Source organism: Emydura macquarii, unplaced genomic scaffold (assembly GCF_026122565.2).
Source record: "Emydura macquarii macquarii isolate MOO-44397 ecotype Brisbane River unplaced genomic scaffold, CSIRO-AGI_Emac_v2 contig_1348, whole genome shotgun sequence".
NCBI lineage: Eukaryota > Metazoa > Chordata > Testudines > Chelidae > Emydura > Emydura macquarii.
The window spans coordinates 23908802-23925141 of record NW_027131485.1 but is presented as its reverse complement, the minus strand read 5'-3'; the positions used below and the strand labels follow the sequence as shown (position 1 = coordinate 23925141).

The 16340-nt window shown below is 44.3% G+C and overlaps 1 protein-coding gene across 1 annotated transcript in view; it reads left to right on the top strand.

Moving 5' to 3' along the window:
- The window catches only part of LOC137155244 (ankyrin repeat and fibronectin type-III domain-containing protein 1-like), a 508614-nt gene that overhangs the window by 62449 nt on the left and 429825 nt on the right, over nucleotides 1-16340 (top strand). Inside the window, exon 3 of the mRNA XM_067551451.1 lies at nucleotides 12491-12610. The gene's annotated coding sequence lies outside the window, so the exon portion shown is untranslated. The remainder of the gene's footprint in view (nucleotides 1-12490; nucleotides 12611-16340) is intronic.

Below are 16340 nucleotides of genomic sequence, written 5' to 3'. Positions count from 1 at the left end.
GTTGAGTTGTCATTACAGGAGGTTTTGGAACAAATTGATAAATTAAACAGTAATAAGTCACCAGGACCAGATGGTATCCACCCAAGATTTCTGAAGGAACTCAAATGAGAAATTGCAGAACTACTAACTCTGGTATGTAACCTATCATTTAAATCAGATTGTGTGCCAGATGATTAGAGGATAGCTAATGTGATGCCACTTTTTAAAAAAGGTTCCAGAGGCGATCCCTGCAATTGCAGGCCAGTAAACCTAACTTCAGTACCAGGTAAATTGGTTGAGACTATAGTAAAGAACAGAATTATCAGATACATAGATGAACATGATTTCTTGGGGAAAAGTCGACATGGTTTTTGTAAAGGGAAATCATGCCTCACCAATCTACTAGAATCTTTGAGCAGGTCACCAAGCATATGGACGAGTGATCCAGTGGATATAGTGTGCTTAGATTTTCAGAAAGCCTTTGACAAGGTCCCTCACCAAAGGCTCTTAAGCAAAATAAGCTGTCATGGGATAAGAAGGAAGGTCCTCTCCTGGATTAGTTACTGGTTAAAAGATAGGAAACAAAGGGTAAGAATAAATGGTCAGTTTTCAGAATGGAGAGAGGTAAATAGTGGTGTCCCTCAGGGGTCTGTACTGGGACTAGTCCTGTTCAACATATTCATAAATGATCTGGAAAAAGGCTTAAACAGTGAGGTGGCAAAATTTGCAGTTGATACAAAACTACTCAAGATGGTTAAATCCAAAGCAGACTGTGAAGAATTACAAAAGGATCTTACAAAACTGGGTGATGGGGCAACAAAATGGCAGATGAAATTCAATGTTGATAAAAGCAAAGTAATGCACATTGGAAAATATAATCCCAACTATACACATAAAATGATGGGGTATAACTTAACTGTTAGATCTCAAGAAAGAGATCTTGGAGTCATTGTAGATAGTTCTTTGAAAACATCCACTCAGTGTGCAGTGGCAGTCAAAAAAGCTAACAGAATGTTGGGAATCTTAGGAAAGATAGATAAGACAGAAAATATCATATTATCTCTATAAATCTATGGTACATCCACATCTTGAATACTGTGTGCAGATCTGGTTGTCCCATCTCAAAAAAGATGCATCAGAATTGGAAAAGGACAGAAAAGTGAAACTAAAATGATTAGGGATAATAAATACCTTCCATATAAGGAGAGATTAATAAAACTGCAACTTTTCAGCTTGGAAAAGAGACGACTGGGGGGATATGATAGAGGTCTATAAAATCATGACTGGTGTGGAGCAAGTAAATAAGGAAGTAGTATTTACTCATCATAACACAAGAAGTAGGGTTGGTCACCAAATGAAACTAATAGGCACCAGGTTTAAAACAAACAAAAGGAAATATTTCTTCACACAACGCATGATCAACCCTGTTGATTTCCTTAGAGGATGTTGTGAAGGCCAAGACTCTTAACAGGATTAAAAATGGCTATTAGCCAGATGGGCAGGGATTGCTGTTTTCCAGAAGCTAAGAATGGATGATGGAATGGATCAGTGGATGATTACCTGTTCTATTCGTTCCCTGTGAAGCACCTGGCATTGGCCACTGTCGGAAGACAGGATCCTGGGCTAGATGGACCATCGATCTGACCCAGTGTGGCTGTTCTTATGTTCTTATAATGGGCCTCTGTTTCATTCTGGGGAACAATCTGGACCAGTGGAGAATTGTCAGATCTTACTCGACAACCCTGTAAGTTTCTTAAAGCTTTGCTGCTGTAGCTCTTTGTTGGGATGTCCACAGTCAGCAACAAGCATGCACTCTATGTCTGTGTATTGGACAGCCCTGGTCCAATGCTTTGGATCCAGGAGCCTGCCTGCAATACCACAGACTTCCACTGATCGCCATGAGCCTTGGGTAGCAACTGGTAAGATGACTCCGTACTCTCCTCAGCCCCGAGTTTCCCCCCAAATGCACATTCTGAAATGTCCAGCCCAGTCCTGGAACAATTAGATCAAGGTTCATTGCTCCTTTTGAAGTATCAGTATTGAACCATTTGTTACTTTAACTGGAGTTATCGAACAGTTCAGGTCAGTTCAAACACATCACTGGATTGGTTTACATTAAAAACAAATACATTTATTTAATTTCAAAGAAATAGACTTTACGTGAGTACAAGTATAAGGATTAGGTTCAGAAATGGTTACAAGACAAAGCAAGATAAAAGGCATTGTAGTAACTGAAATGTTACAAGCCAAACTTGGTTCAAGGTAAAATACTCATCATGTTTCCATCAAGATAGCTGACTCAACTCCTGGGCCAGGATCTATCCCCCATAATTAAAGCAGCTTTGTCATTTTAGGTGAAAGATATTTAACATGGGGTTTCTTTGCCCCTTTGTTTTGTAGTCCAGTGAACTGTTGAAATGGATTCTTTTCAGGTTTACTCTTAGATAAAGTTTATTTGACCTGTGAGGAAGGCGACATGGAGTCTCTTGGTGAAGGAAGTTTCCTGCTGGTGATGTGTGCTAAAATGCAGATTATTTAGTTCCTGCCCTCCTGCCCACTCTGGTGCGGTTGCATGAACATTAAACGTGATCATCAATCTCCTGCACTATGAGTGTAAGGTTTGCCTCTACCTCTCGTTAGAAAGTTGGATCTATTTGCGCAATATGGAAATGCATTCTCATTGTCTTTCAAAGTACTTTTGCAGTAACTTTCAGGTGGGAAAAACTAAGTTTGTTTGTCTGGGATGGAATAACTTCTGCTTGGCTGGCAAACATGTTTTAAGAATTGTAATTTCAGTTTATGTCCATAACTTTTTCATCAGTTGCTTGCACCTACATTACACAATATTAATAACCAGTGAGTCATTTCTTTGTACCTTGCATGACACTTATCAGATACATTTCATGACATTAAGAATTGGGATACACTTGAACTGATTAAACCAGCTGCGGTTCATTGCCAGCTATTTGGGTGCGCCTTGCTCTCTGCCGTTGTGCTGTTTTTTGTCACAGCCTCCCCAATGACCTATTTGGGCAGATCCCTTTGAAGGACAAGGCACTAAATGGAGGATGTGCAGATGTTCAATATGGCTCGTGTGTACTAGTAAATCATAATTTCCTTCTCTGATAGGTTTACTGATCTATTGCATGTGGGAAGCAGTGGACATGATATATCTTGATTTTAGTAAAGCTTCTGACACAGTCCCACATGACATTCATCTAGACTATACTTCCCTATGAGAAATTACTGTAAGGTGGGTGAGAGACTAGTTGAAAAACTGTTATCAATGATTTGCTGTCAAACTAGGGGACGTATCTAGTGGGATCCTGTCAATATTTTCATTAATGACTTGAATAATGAAGTGGAGAGTACACTTAAAATTGTGGGTGGCAGCAAGCTGGGAAGGGTTGCAAGCACTTTGGAGGGCAGGATTAAAATTCAAAAATGACCTTAATATGGGAGAATTGGTTTGAAATCAAGAAGATGAAATTCAATAAGGGCAAGTACAAAGTACTGCACTTAGGAAGGAAAAAGCAAGTGCATAACTATAAAATGGGGAATCACTGGCTACATGGTTGTACTGCTGAAAAGGGGATTATAGGAGATCATAAATGAATGAGTCAGCAATGTGGTGCATCTGTGAAAAAGTCTAATATTTTGAGGTGTTGTAACAGGAGTATTGAATGTAAGACACGGGAGGTAATTTTTCAGCTTTACTTAGCTCTAGTGTGGTCTTAGCTGGAGTTCCATATCCAGTTCTGGGTACCACAGGAAAGATCTATCTAGGAAAGATATCTGTCTAGGAAAGATAAATTGGAGAGAGTCCACGGGAGAGCCACAAAAATGATAAATGTTCAGAAAACCTGACATATGAGAAAAGGTTAAAAATATTGGACATGTTTAGTCCTGAGGGAAAAAAAGATGAGGGGTGGGGGGGAGGACAGGGTAGAGAAACCCACCTGATCAGTCTTCAAATATGCTAAAGGCTGTTATAAAGAGGACGGAGATGGATTGGTCTTCATATCCACTGGAGGTAGGATAAAAAGTAATGGGCCTAGTTTGCAGTAAGGGAGATTTAGGTTAGATTTTAGGAAAAACTTTCTAGCTATAAGGGTGGGTAAGCCCTGGAACAGGCTTCTAACGGCTGTTGTGGAATCTCTGTCATTGGAGGTTTTAAAAACAGGTTGGACAAACATCTGTCAGGGATGGTCTAGGTCTACTTGGTCCTGCCTTGGAGCAGGGGGCTGGACTTGATGACCTCTCGAGGTCCCTTCCAGCCCTACATTTGTGATCTTATGATTCTGTGACTGTGCTTGCAATTCCAATTTGAACAGTGAATGCTTCTATCTAAGAAGCAAGGTGGGGTCCGTAATATCTTTTTTTGCACCAACTTCTTTTGGTGAGAGAGACAAGCTTTCGAGCTACGCAGAGCTCCTCTTCAGGTCTGGGAAAGTTCCAGGTGGGTAGCCGTGTTAGTCTATACAGCAAAAACAATGAGAGTTCTGTAGCACCTTTAAAGACTAACAAATTTCTGCGGGCATAAGCTTTCGTGGGCTGCAACCCACTTCGTCAGATGCATGAAATAGAAATCAGATAGGGGGTATATATACATCCAAGGGTAAGAACCAACAGTGGGGAGGGCAAGTGCTAACAAAGTCCATTCAGGTAGAGTAGATGAGGCCTTTTCACAACCGTTGATTAGAAGGTGAGAATGTGTGAACAGTGACAATTACTTCTTGTAATGAGAGAACCAATACAAGTCCCTATTCAGACCCAGTTTGATTGAGTCAAGTTTGCATGTGAGTTCCAGCTCTGCAGTTTCTCGCTGAAGTCTGTTTTTGAAGTATTTCAAGTATTTCAAGTCCACTACAGAGTTTCCTGGGAGATTGAAATGCTCTCTGACTGGTTTATGGATGTTACCATTTTTTATGTCTGATTTGTGTCCATTTATTCTTTTGCCTAGTGACAGTCTGGTTTGGCCAATGTACATGGCAGAGTAGCATTGCTGGCACATGATGGCATATATTACATTAATAGATGTGCAGGTGAATGAGCTCCTTATGGTGTGGCTGATGTGGTTAGGATCTGTAATGGTGTCACTAGAGTTGATGTGCAGGCAGAGTTGGCAATGCAGTTTGATGCAGGGATAGCTTCTTGGGTTAGTGTTCTTGTTGTATGGTGTACGGTTGCTGGTGAGTATTTGCTTCCGGGTGGGGGGGCTGTCTGTAAGCAAGGATAGGCGTGCCTCCCACGGCTTGAGCAAGTAAGGGGTCATCTGCTAGGATAGGTTGTAGATCTTTAATGATGTGTTGGAGAGATTTTAGCTGCGGGCTGTAGATGATGGCCAGTGGTGTTCTGTTGTTTTCTTTGTTGGGTCTGTCCTGTAGTAGGTACCTGTTTGGCTCTGTCAGTTTGTTTCTTCACCTCCCCAGGTGGGTATTGTAGTTTTAAGAATGTTTTATGGAGATCCTGTAGGTGTTTGTCTCTGTCTGAGGGATCTGGTTGTATCTGGGAAAGCTACTCAGAGTATCACAGCGAAATCTGAAGTGGAACTGATAGTTTAGCATAGGGCATTAAACTGTATTCTAAGAGACAATTCAAGGTGAATCATAGATAAATTAAGTAGCTTGTTAACACCTTGCAGTCTCTAATATCCTGGGACCAAGATGGGTACAACACCACTTTCTATCTGAGGGCTTGTGTACGTTTGAAGTGCTACAGCAGAACAGCTGCAGTGCTTCAGTGTATACATTATTTTTGCTGATGGGAGTGATTCTCCCATCGACATAGGTAATCCACCTCCCCACGAGGCAGTAGCTACGTTGATGGGAGAATTCTTCCATTGATTTAGCGTTGTTTACACTGGGGATTAGGTAGGTTGAACTGTGTTGCTCGGAGGTGTGGATTTTTCACAGTTTAGCCGACCCAATTTCCGCGTGTAGACAGGCTGAAGTGACTTGCCCAAAGTCGCACAGGAAAGCTTTGGCAGAGCAGAGATTTGAGCCCTCTTTTAAAAACAACCAACAAAAACTTTAAGGCCAGATCTTCAACTGAGGAATCAGCATGAACCCGAACTCAAACGTTAGGCTCCACGAAGGAAGCTGCACACGCTCCCCCCTAATGCATTGTATCTGACTGATGAGATGTGCACACATGCTGGTGGGGGCTCATCATATTGCAAGCCTCTTATCGCACGTTTGGAATGCAGTTCACCTGAGCATTGTAAATAAAACGTTAGCAAGTGTGTGGGAGAAGTGGGGTCATGTTCTGTGATCAGCAGGTGACATTCCAGTTCTAGAGAAATGCTGCCATTTCCACTGTTTGTGTTGCAGCCTATGATTTGTTGCCAGTTTTAATGGTAGCGTAGAACATATTTACACAGCTTGTTTGGACAGATGATAATTGCTGGATAAGAAACTGTCAGATGGGAGTCAATTAACAGTTTCCGCTCCTCTGGGTGAGTTTATATTCGACATCTGATACTCTGCCTAGTTGTGGGAGGACAGTGCTGCTATTTATACAATTCATCTCTGGTTCCTTCTGTACTACCCCATTATCTCTTTGCTGGACTAATTTTAGAGCTGACCCTCTGTGTCTCTTGTTTCTAAAATGAGAGCTGTGGTATCATCTACTTAAGCATAACCTTCCTGTGCTTGAGATCATTGTTCTGGTGTGGGAGTTGGGTATGTATAAGGAGGAAGGTGGGGAGTAGAAATGGCGAGGGGGTGTGTGTGAAGGAAATCAAATACCTCTCCCTCTTTCTGTCTCTCAAAGGACAGGGCACTACTTGTAGCAGGTGAAATTTACTCTTGTGGTGCTGCACAGCAGGACTCATGCTGACTTCTGCACAAAAGTCCTACTTAAATTAGGACTTAAGTGGGAATTAAGTGGTACATAGGCCTGTGCTTGCCGTCTGCGCCCAGAAAGCAGATCAATAGCAGAACAAAAGGGATGTTGACATCATGGGGACCATATGCTCAGTGGATAGGACATCAGGCAAGGATCTGGGGGACCTGGGGTCTGTTCCCACTTTGTCCATTGATTTGCTGTGTGATCTTGGGCCAGTCACTTTCCTCTCTCTGCCTCAGTTCTTTAGCTGGTAAAATGGCAATGCTGATCCATCCCTGCCTAGTGCAGTGCTTTGAGATACAAAGATGAGACGTGTTAGTTGCGACTGATCCTGTATGCTCTTTTATATGGCTTCTTGAGATGGAGTGGGAGGGAATTTGTATGAGAAAATCCAAAGGAGAAGAGAAAAGAGAAGGGTGATAAAGATCCTTCTGATAGCAACTTTAAAAAAGACATTGAAAGGATACCTATGTCTCTATTTTGTACAGTATTTCTCTGAGCCCATGTCACCTTGTTGCCTACAAACCAATGCTAAACCAATTCTAAGCTGATGAATCAAAGCCGCAATGACTTAGTAAGATTGTAACCACTTATTAACCACTCCAAACACACAGCCTCCTGCCTGTTGTGGTGTAATCCACTTAAAAGCCTCCTTAATAAGTAGATAGGACTTGTGCCCTCTCCTGGAGGCTGCCAGACTTGGCTGCTGCAGTGAGTGAATCTCTTAGGCAAGGAGTCCTTGCCAGAGAGCATTGGGAAGTTTTGTTTCGGGAGCTGGATCTGATCACAGCATTCTCTTTGGGAGCTAGGCACAAGGTCTAATGACCTGGTCTAAGGGACGATGAACCAAGAGCACCAATGCAGAAATGTAATATGATGAAGGAAGCTTTGCAGGTTTCTTTAAAAACTGATTAGCTGATTTAGGGCGCATTCCCTGCACTGTGCACAGCCCTTCACCTGGGTCTGCCTGCTGTGAATAAGGAAACACTTCTTGGTGCAGCGAAGTAATCCGTTCGCCTTTCATAGCGGGTGATTTAGCTTCAAGGCTGGCTTGTCTCGCAGGTAATGCGTGTTTGGTGATCTTGGCCTATTCCACTTTCTCCTATTGCAAAGCCTCACAAAGGTTGATTTAGCAGCGCTACATGTTCCCAGTGCATTACTGGGTATACTAGTATACATAGCTGGGTATTACTAGTCAGCATCAATATGCAACTGACGTGCTGCATGGGGGGTCCAGGATAAGAAAAGTAAGATGTGCTGCAGGTCTGACTGAGAAAAGAGGTGCAGGAGAAAGGGGTCTGTTTTAGCAGGCTGAGGGCCCCCATGGATGGTAGCTTTTTGACAACTGAAGAACAGTAGCTGAGGTGCCAGCTATTAATGATGGGAGTAGTGCTCATGGCCTAGGGATGGCTTATAACTCGGCCTTCTGGTTTTTTGGGTTTATTTAATTTTCCGGGGTTATTTTTAGCAATTTTTGAGTTCTGTGTAGATGTCCAAAAATCAGGATTTTGGGAGGCTTCCTTTTGTACGTGCGCAGACTATGTTTCAAACCGCACTGCGCTGACGTGCATTGGGGATCCTTCAGTGCGCACCAGCAGGGTGGACACAGACCATTTAATGAGCTTTAGAAATTCCACCCGTGTTCCACGTTACTGCTTTGGGTAGACAAGCCCATAGCTACAAGCAGGGGAGCAGGGACATTGCCTGTATAAACACACTGCACTGGGAAAGTATGTCAGCATGAGTCGAGAACCTGTTTCGGGTATTTATTGGATAAACACCAATTATATATTTTTGTATCGGGTGTTTTATTGGTTAAAATGGAAATCAGAAGCCCAACTCATAGTTTGGGCCTTGTATAGTTAATATGCTGCAACCCCTCCTGCCCCCTTCTCTCCTACCCCCATGGATGCAGTTGTGTATAAAGATGTGTATACCACTACAGTATACCAGAAAGGTATACTACTGGATTTAAATAAGGTATTGTTATACTGATATAACTGTGCCCACGTTAGGAATGTTTTGGTGTATCTGTTTTGGTCAACAAATTACTCTCCTAACTGGAGCAGTTACACTGGCACACAAGTTGTGTGTAGATGGGGTAAGGTCTGGTGTGTAGGGAGGAACCTACACCTGGGTGTGGGGTAGGGGAAGGAGCTGATGGGTGCTGCTCTCTCCTTCTAAGGCAACTGGCAGGGTGCACTGGAACCTCAGCTTCCTCAGACTCTATATTGTATGCATGTTCAGAACTCGTCAGCCAAGTCAGCGTCCCTGCTCATGCTCCCATCTGACTCCGGCGGCCTGTGGAAGATCAGGAAACCTCTGTCCACCCCACCCTTCCATTGCGGATGTTCCACGCTATCTCCACCTTCTAGCTTCCTACTCCACATAAGAGACTCGGAAGAGCCCCAAAAACTTGTGCGTGGCTGTCACAGCTTTATTGGGAGGTGGGAAAGGGGTCACAGGCAAGATTGATGTGGCTGGGGCTGAGGATGTCTCGGGTGCAGAGGTGAGAAAACCTGATTTAGTATAGATGTGGACCAACATAAGTTGCTTTGTGTAAGGCCCCACAAAAGCTTGGCGCTGGCCAGGAGACAGATCACTTGGGGGCTTTCTTTGCTCATTTGGGTGAGTGTGTATGGGAAGGGTACTGATGCAGGGACATCAATGGTGGCAGTCTAGGACTGGTTATGTGTAACTGTGGTGCATGGTATTGGATACCTGACAGTAAATACTGTGGGGGTTACAGCGGGTCGTGGGAATGCCCCGTTATCAGCCATTCCAGGCCCTCAGCACTGGTGCATTCATCCCTTTGGAGTCCCTTGCTGGCTGTCTTTAGGGCATGCCACAGGGCTGTTAGCTTTGATAGGTTGAAATAAATTACACGCTTAATGCAGACAGAAAGAAACGCCCAGTAAAATCAATAAAGAGGAAAAATGATAAAAACCAAAGCCCCCTCAGTGATTGAGGAGAAGAGCAGAATTGCACTGAAAAGCAGATGCTGTATTTGAGTGGATAAATAAATTACATAGCTGTAAAATTCTGCTTGTACAATTTAACGATACATTGTGGCCGGGTTGATACAGATCTGAGATACCAACATCCTATAAGGATGTTACTTTGCACATGCAGTAGGCACATGCTGTAAATATAACATCAGACTCTTCTGGCTCCACTATTAAAATGTGGCCGTGCTCCTAGGAGAGGCAGAGCAGACAGCTCTGCCAAAACCCCCCAGCCCCCTTGCTTTGTCATTTCTGGGCTCCTTCCACTCTTTGCCAGTGCACCTCAATCCTCACCTGCAGTCTGGGCCTCTACACCGCTCTGTCATAGCATCTGCCTTTCCTTTCCTCCTCGTATCGTCCTACTCACTGTACTGCTTTGCAGTCCTGAATCAGAGTGTGTGGGGCTCTTTTGCCTTGGGGCTAAACAGACCTAGAATAGGGTGCTGCTTATATATTGCTTCCTTTTGGAAAGTCCCTGGCTCCCAGTCTGGTAGGCATGATGCCAGGATGTGGATTTAGTTTGGAACACACATCACTTCTTATGTTGTATGTTTTAACTGGTTCATTCTTTATTGGAGTGTTGAGTATTTTCCATTTTCCTTGAATGCCAATGTTAGCAAGGAGCCGTACAAATAAAATGTGCTGCCACTCTCTGCTTTTCCTATTCTGAGCTCATGCGCAGATCTGCCGGTGCTCCTCAGATCTGCCTGGCAGCACTGCCTGCTACTCTAGTTCTGAGCCAATACACATATCTGCCAGTGCCCCTCAATCCTGACCTGAAAAACCCCTGCTATTCCAGTGCTGCATCCTGCTCTCCCACATCTTCCGTTGCCCTTCCATTATGAACTGCACCATACCTTGCAATTCGAATTCTTGTTTTTCCTTAGCCAAGATAGCTCATTGTGCCAGAATTGTGGTGCAGTTTCCTAAGGCAGACGAAAATATATCAGTGACTGCACTGAGATTTCCAGACTCAAATTGCTTGCGATTAGCCTGGTTTTAAGCACAGTGGAAAGTGCTGCCTGTGCACACTTACCTGCCTGTCTCCCCACAGGGACCTAGGGAATTGCATACATATATGTTTACCAGTGGCTAGGGAAGTGACCTAGCTACTCTGTCTGTTTTGTCTTGTTTGATTTGACCTGTGACCTTTTATTAAATTTAAATAGCTATAAGCCACCAGATCCAGAAGGTATTCATTCCAGAGTTCTGAAGGAGTTTAAGAATAAAGTGGCTGATCTGCTAACAAAAATGTACAATCTTGCCTTTAAAATCCGCTACTAGAGTGGCGTGTAGCAAAATATAAACATGTCTTTGAAAAAGGTGGTAGGGATGATCCTGGGAATTGCATGTCAGTGAACCTTGCATTAGTAGCCAATTGTTTGGCACAGTAGAGGACAGTATCAAGTCACTGAGATATATCAAGGTCTGACAGGGACAAATCAGCATGGCTTCACGGATTTTTGAAAGAAAAGAAAGGATGGTCCAGTGGTTAGAGCTCTAGCTTGGCTGTGGAAGATACAGGTTCCATTCCCTTCTCTCCCACAGACCTTGTATGACCCAGGGCAAGTTGCTCAAGGTACGTCTACGCTGCAATTAAAAATCCCACAGCACTGAGTCTCAAGAGTCCGGTTAGCTGACTCGGGGCTGTGTGGGGCTAAAAACTAGGGTGGCCAGGTGCCCGGTTTTCAACTGGAAAGTCCGGTTGAAAAGGCGACCTGACACTGTCTGGTCAGATCTACTGACCGGACACCCAAAGTGTGGTTACTGCGGGCCAGGGAAGCGGGGAGGCACTGGGTCATCACCTGCACAAGCCCTTATTCAGCCAGGGCTGCCTCCTACCTGCATTGGGCAGCTGCAGCTCCCAGCCCTGGCTCTGCAGGCGAGGCCCTCCCGACCCAGGCAGAGGGGGCAGGGAGTGGTGGGGGGAGAGGGAAAGAGCAGTGAGTGACTAGGAGAGGGAGGGAGGGGAGCAAACAGGAGGCGGGTCCTTGGGGGAAGAGGCTGAGTAGGGGCAGGGTCTCGGGGCCTTGGGAGGAAGAGGTGAGGCAGGGGACGCTCCTGCAGGAGTGTCTGGTTTTTAAATATTACAAAGTTGGCAGCCCTACTAAGTCTGTGGTGTCATCATTTGGGGTCAGGCTGCAGCTGAGGCACTGAGACCCTGCCGCCTTGTGAGGTTTCAGAGCCCAGGCTCCAGCCCGAGCATCCAGGCAGCATTTTTTAGCCTGCGAGCCAGTGGCAGCTAACCTGGGCCAGCCATGTGGATGTATTTAGAGTGGACGTACCCTTAGTCTCTCTGTGCCTCAGTTCCCCATCTGTACAATGGGGATAATATCCCTGTCCTGTCTCATGGGGGTGTGAGGATAAATATAGTAAAGATAGCACAGTAATAGGAGCCAGATAGGTATGTAAATGTGAGAGTCCAATCCATTAGAGTTCGTTTAGGCTGGAGATCAAAATAGTGAGTAAAGGAGAACCAGTTTGTTTGGTTTTACATGTTTAATATACTGCAAAATCAGAAGCCCTATCCAAACTTCTAGACTCTCTTGACAATGCCTTTAAAAACACAGTAATAAAATACACTTATCATTAACCCCAAGGTCAAAAATCTCAGCAACAACATCAGTGTAACAGTTTAAAATTAAATCTCTCCACAGAAACCTCACCAGCCTGCTATCCAGCCTGCCCTATATCTTAATGGGCAAGGGAGAAAAGCCGGGCCTCCCAGCCTGCCCTGAAGATGACCTATCTTGGGCTGTAATGGACCAAGGGAGGAGGTGAGTTCAGAAGGAATGGGACCAAAGCAGAGTTGTCAAAAGGTTGAGAATCCACCTATAAAGTCTTCACATGTGGTTATTAAGGAAACCAACCATCATAGGGTGAGAGGCAAGGTTCTGTTATGGATTAGAAACTGGCTCAGCAAAAACAAGCATGTGGGGAAAAGGGTTAACGTTTATGTTGTATAGCGAGTCTTGTGTTCCTAATGGCACAGCATTTGTATGATTCCCATACAGAATGGCTGTGGGCTTTCTTTTGAAAAGTTGCTTTAATGTTACTGGTTTAGAATGTTAAATAACTCATTCATTTGTGAAATCTTCCCTTTTAGGGTCTGATATGACTATCACTGGAGCCTACGTAGACTAAGCTTTTTAGTGTGGGGATTATCTTCTCTGTATGTGTATAGGAGGTAGCTCAATGAGTCTCTGATCTTTGAGTGGCCTTTTGGGGTTTTCACAATACAAATAATCAATAATGAGCTCATTGACTGAATTGAGAGCTGGCTTGGTCCATAGTGAGTAGAATTGATTCCTGGATGGGGGCTCCATGTGTATCCGATAACTGTCTCTCTGGAGCTGCCAGGCATGTGCAGTTCTCCTAATGGTCAGGTTGGGAGGTCTGCTTCCATTCCCAGTCTTGGGTCACTTTTATTGCCTGTGGAAAAAACGAAATTTTATGTAACTTGGTAGCTAGGAAGTTAACAGCTGAGGAGTTAATGGTTTTTTTATCAGCAGATTTGGCTGTGTGCATTTACAGAGCTGTTTATTGCATAAGGCTGTGTTGATTTATGTTCGCTAGCCCTGTTTATTACACTTCATTACTCCCGGGGTGTAACTGGGCCTCAGGGATCATTGCTGTGGCTGCCCCATTTCCTTTTAGTTTGTTGTCTTGTTTTTTAATGGTGCCGGGGCTCATAACCCAATTACCTTTTAACATGTTAATCCCCACCTAATCTATCCACACCAAGATGATGTTCAGTTTAGCAAGCAACCAGACATGATCCATAGGCTGTGAAGGAAGAGAGAAACAGATGTTTATGCTTCTCTGTTCCTTCTCGTTTTTTGCATCCTGAGGACAATGGGCAGGAGTAGTACCTGTCATGGTGCTGTTGTTGTCAAGGGTGAAATCTTCAGGAGCTGGAGGCTAGGTTTAATGAGCAGTTCCTGCTGATCCTTGCATTTGTCTTCCTGGCACACTGGCTTTTTCCCTTTTGACTGATGATGCCATATCCTTGGAGGAATAAATAAATAGTGGCTTTTAAAGGTGGATGTTGAAGTTGACATATGGGTCTCCAGGTCTATAATTCTTGATGGCACTAATAAGAACTGGGAAGTGATAGCTTTGCACCTTGTGCAGTGACCGTGCTGTATAAAGTGGGGTTATGATCAGACGGGTGAAATTGGCATCTTGTCTCCGTTATTCGTCGGCATGTTAAATCCATGGAGGATTTGCTCCCTGTAGAAGTCAAAACAAGATAATTTTATCTGTCTTGCGATGTGCTGCAATCTTTTATCAGAACATGGTGGTGAAGCAAGAAATGGAGTGAAAAATTAGCAGAACAATAAAGATACTTGGGTCAAGGCTGCATATGACTCTTCCACAGCTATGCTGATGCAGCAGGGCCAGCAGAGGCTATAACTAGGTTCTCTTAGTATCTGTAGCTCTGCAAACAAAGTGACGTTTTTAAAGAGACACTGATCTGAGGCTATCTGGGCTTTGGTCAGGTAGCAAGGGATTTGTGTGTGGTGGTGGTCGGGGGAGTGAGAACAGGTGTGTTGGAGTCCCTCTATGGTCTCTGGTACTGCAATCCTTTCTTCACATTGAAGCAAGCACATCATTTGTGCCCTACCTGCATATGGTTCCGTTCGTTTGGTAGAGATGCTCTGTCCTTTCCCCCTAAATGAACACTTTTTATTTTGAGCTTTTTCCCTCTGCCTGTAGGGCATCCATCTCCTCCCCACCCTGCTGCAGTTCCCTTGTGCCATCAGAGTAGCTCAGAGTCAATCTGCAGAGAAAGGGGGGAGTATCAGTCCGATGTACAGGTGGGTGGAAAGGGATGTAGTTCTTGACATTGGCGCCAACAGAAGCAACAACAAAGGAAAGAGGGAATGCAGCTCTCAGTGTGACTCCCTAGGAGAACATACATTTGATCCAGGCTGCTCTGATCTAGACGGAATTTGATTACTGCTTTGCAGCACTCCCTGGGAGTAAGGCAAGACATCATGATTGGTTCCTGCCAGAAAATCTCTCAGGCACTGCAGAAACAAAAAGGAGCCCTCTTTTCTTGCCTTTAGTTACTTGTTTTTAGAACACATTGGAGCACATAGGGCTGCGGATGGAAATTGTATCTTTGAAGTTCAGGATCCTGCCCCACCAATCAGCAAATGCTTGCTTCATGTGCACCCGACTGGTGTGTTTGTGGTCAAAGAGTTTCTTGATGGTTTTATTTATTTATTTTTAAATCCTGTTTGCCTATGGGCAAGGGAACTACTTGCTGACATACTGGAGTCTTGCATGCAGACTGGCTCTCTGCATAGGCAGAGCACAGCTGTCACTAACTGCTTTTGTTACTAACATGTTTGCCGTCTTTTATCTTTCTCCTTAGATTCTTGAGTTAGGGAACTCATTCTCAGCTGAATATGAATAACGTGAATGTCAGTTACAGTAGAAACGCTCAGCTCTGGGTGGTCCTTCTCACTGGAGACGAATGGTTTTTGGTGAAGGCGGTGGGGTAAAATTGGAAGACCTGGATTCAATCAGTGGCTCTGCCATAGGTTTTGTTGGCCAGGCTTGGGCAAGTCATTGCTGGGCCTCACTTCAGTATGTGTAAAAGGATCTGATGAAAGTTCTTCTTCACGCTCTTTCTCTCATCTCTTTACAGTATAGCTCTTCAGGGCAGAGTCTTCTGATGTGTATGTACAATGCATAGCACACTGGGTCCCTGGTCTTAGTTACGGCCTGTAGGTTCCATTGTAACCATAATTAATAATCCCCATAAATAAATAAAATACCCATTTTTCTTTCTTCTCTCTCACCTGCCACAAAGAGTCCAGGAAAATAAAGAAAAATAAAAATTGGCCCATGCTGAAAGACTAGCTATTTTATTTTGACCATACCACCAAATGGGAGCTGCCTCGTTATGGTCAGAGGTGTGTGCTGTTCCAGGAGGAAGCGTCCATGTCTCAGCAACTTCCCTTCCATTTCGCTCCTTGTTCCAACAAGCACTGCTGAGAATGGTGCAAACCCTGAAGTTGGAGCAGACTCTGAAGTACGTGTGTGTTTCTCTTGGGCTGCATTAGATATAGAGGGAGCAACTGGAAAGAGACGATTTTCAGCTTGTTTAAATAGACAGACGCTCTTCAGTGATTTGTGTTTCCTTGTTATACTTGCTGATGTTGACTTTCATCCTGTGCACCCTTTGCCCAGCTCTGTGGTCTGTGTGCCGAAGAGTCAGGATAAGCTGTAAACCCCCTCTTATAGACCCCGAGGGCACAGTACCATGGCTGATGACAAGGAGAATGGAGTGAACTGAACAGCTCCCCTGTGTGGGAGAAGGAAAAACCCCTCCCCATGGTTGTTAATTTAATTCCTCCCTGCTTTGCTTCTCTTACTCCTGCAGGGAAGCTGGTGACTGGGGAATTGGGAGAGCTTTTGCTTCACTTATTCCTGAACTTCACATTGAAGCTCTGAATGACTCCTCTGGTGTGACCAGACTCCCCTCCCTTCTCT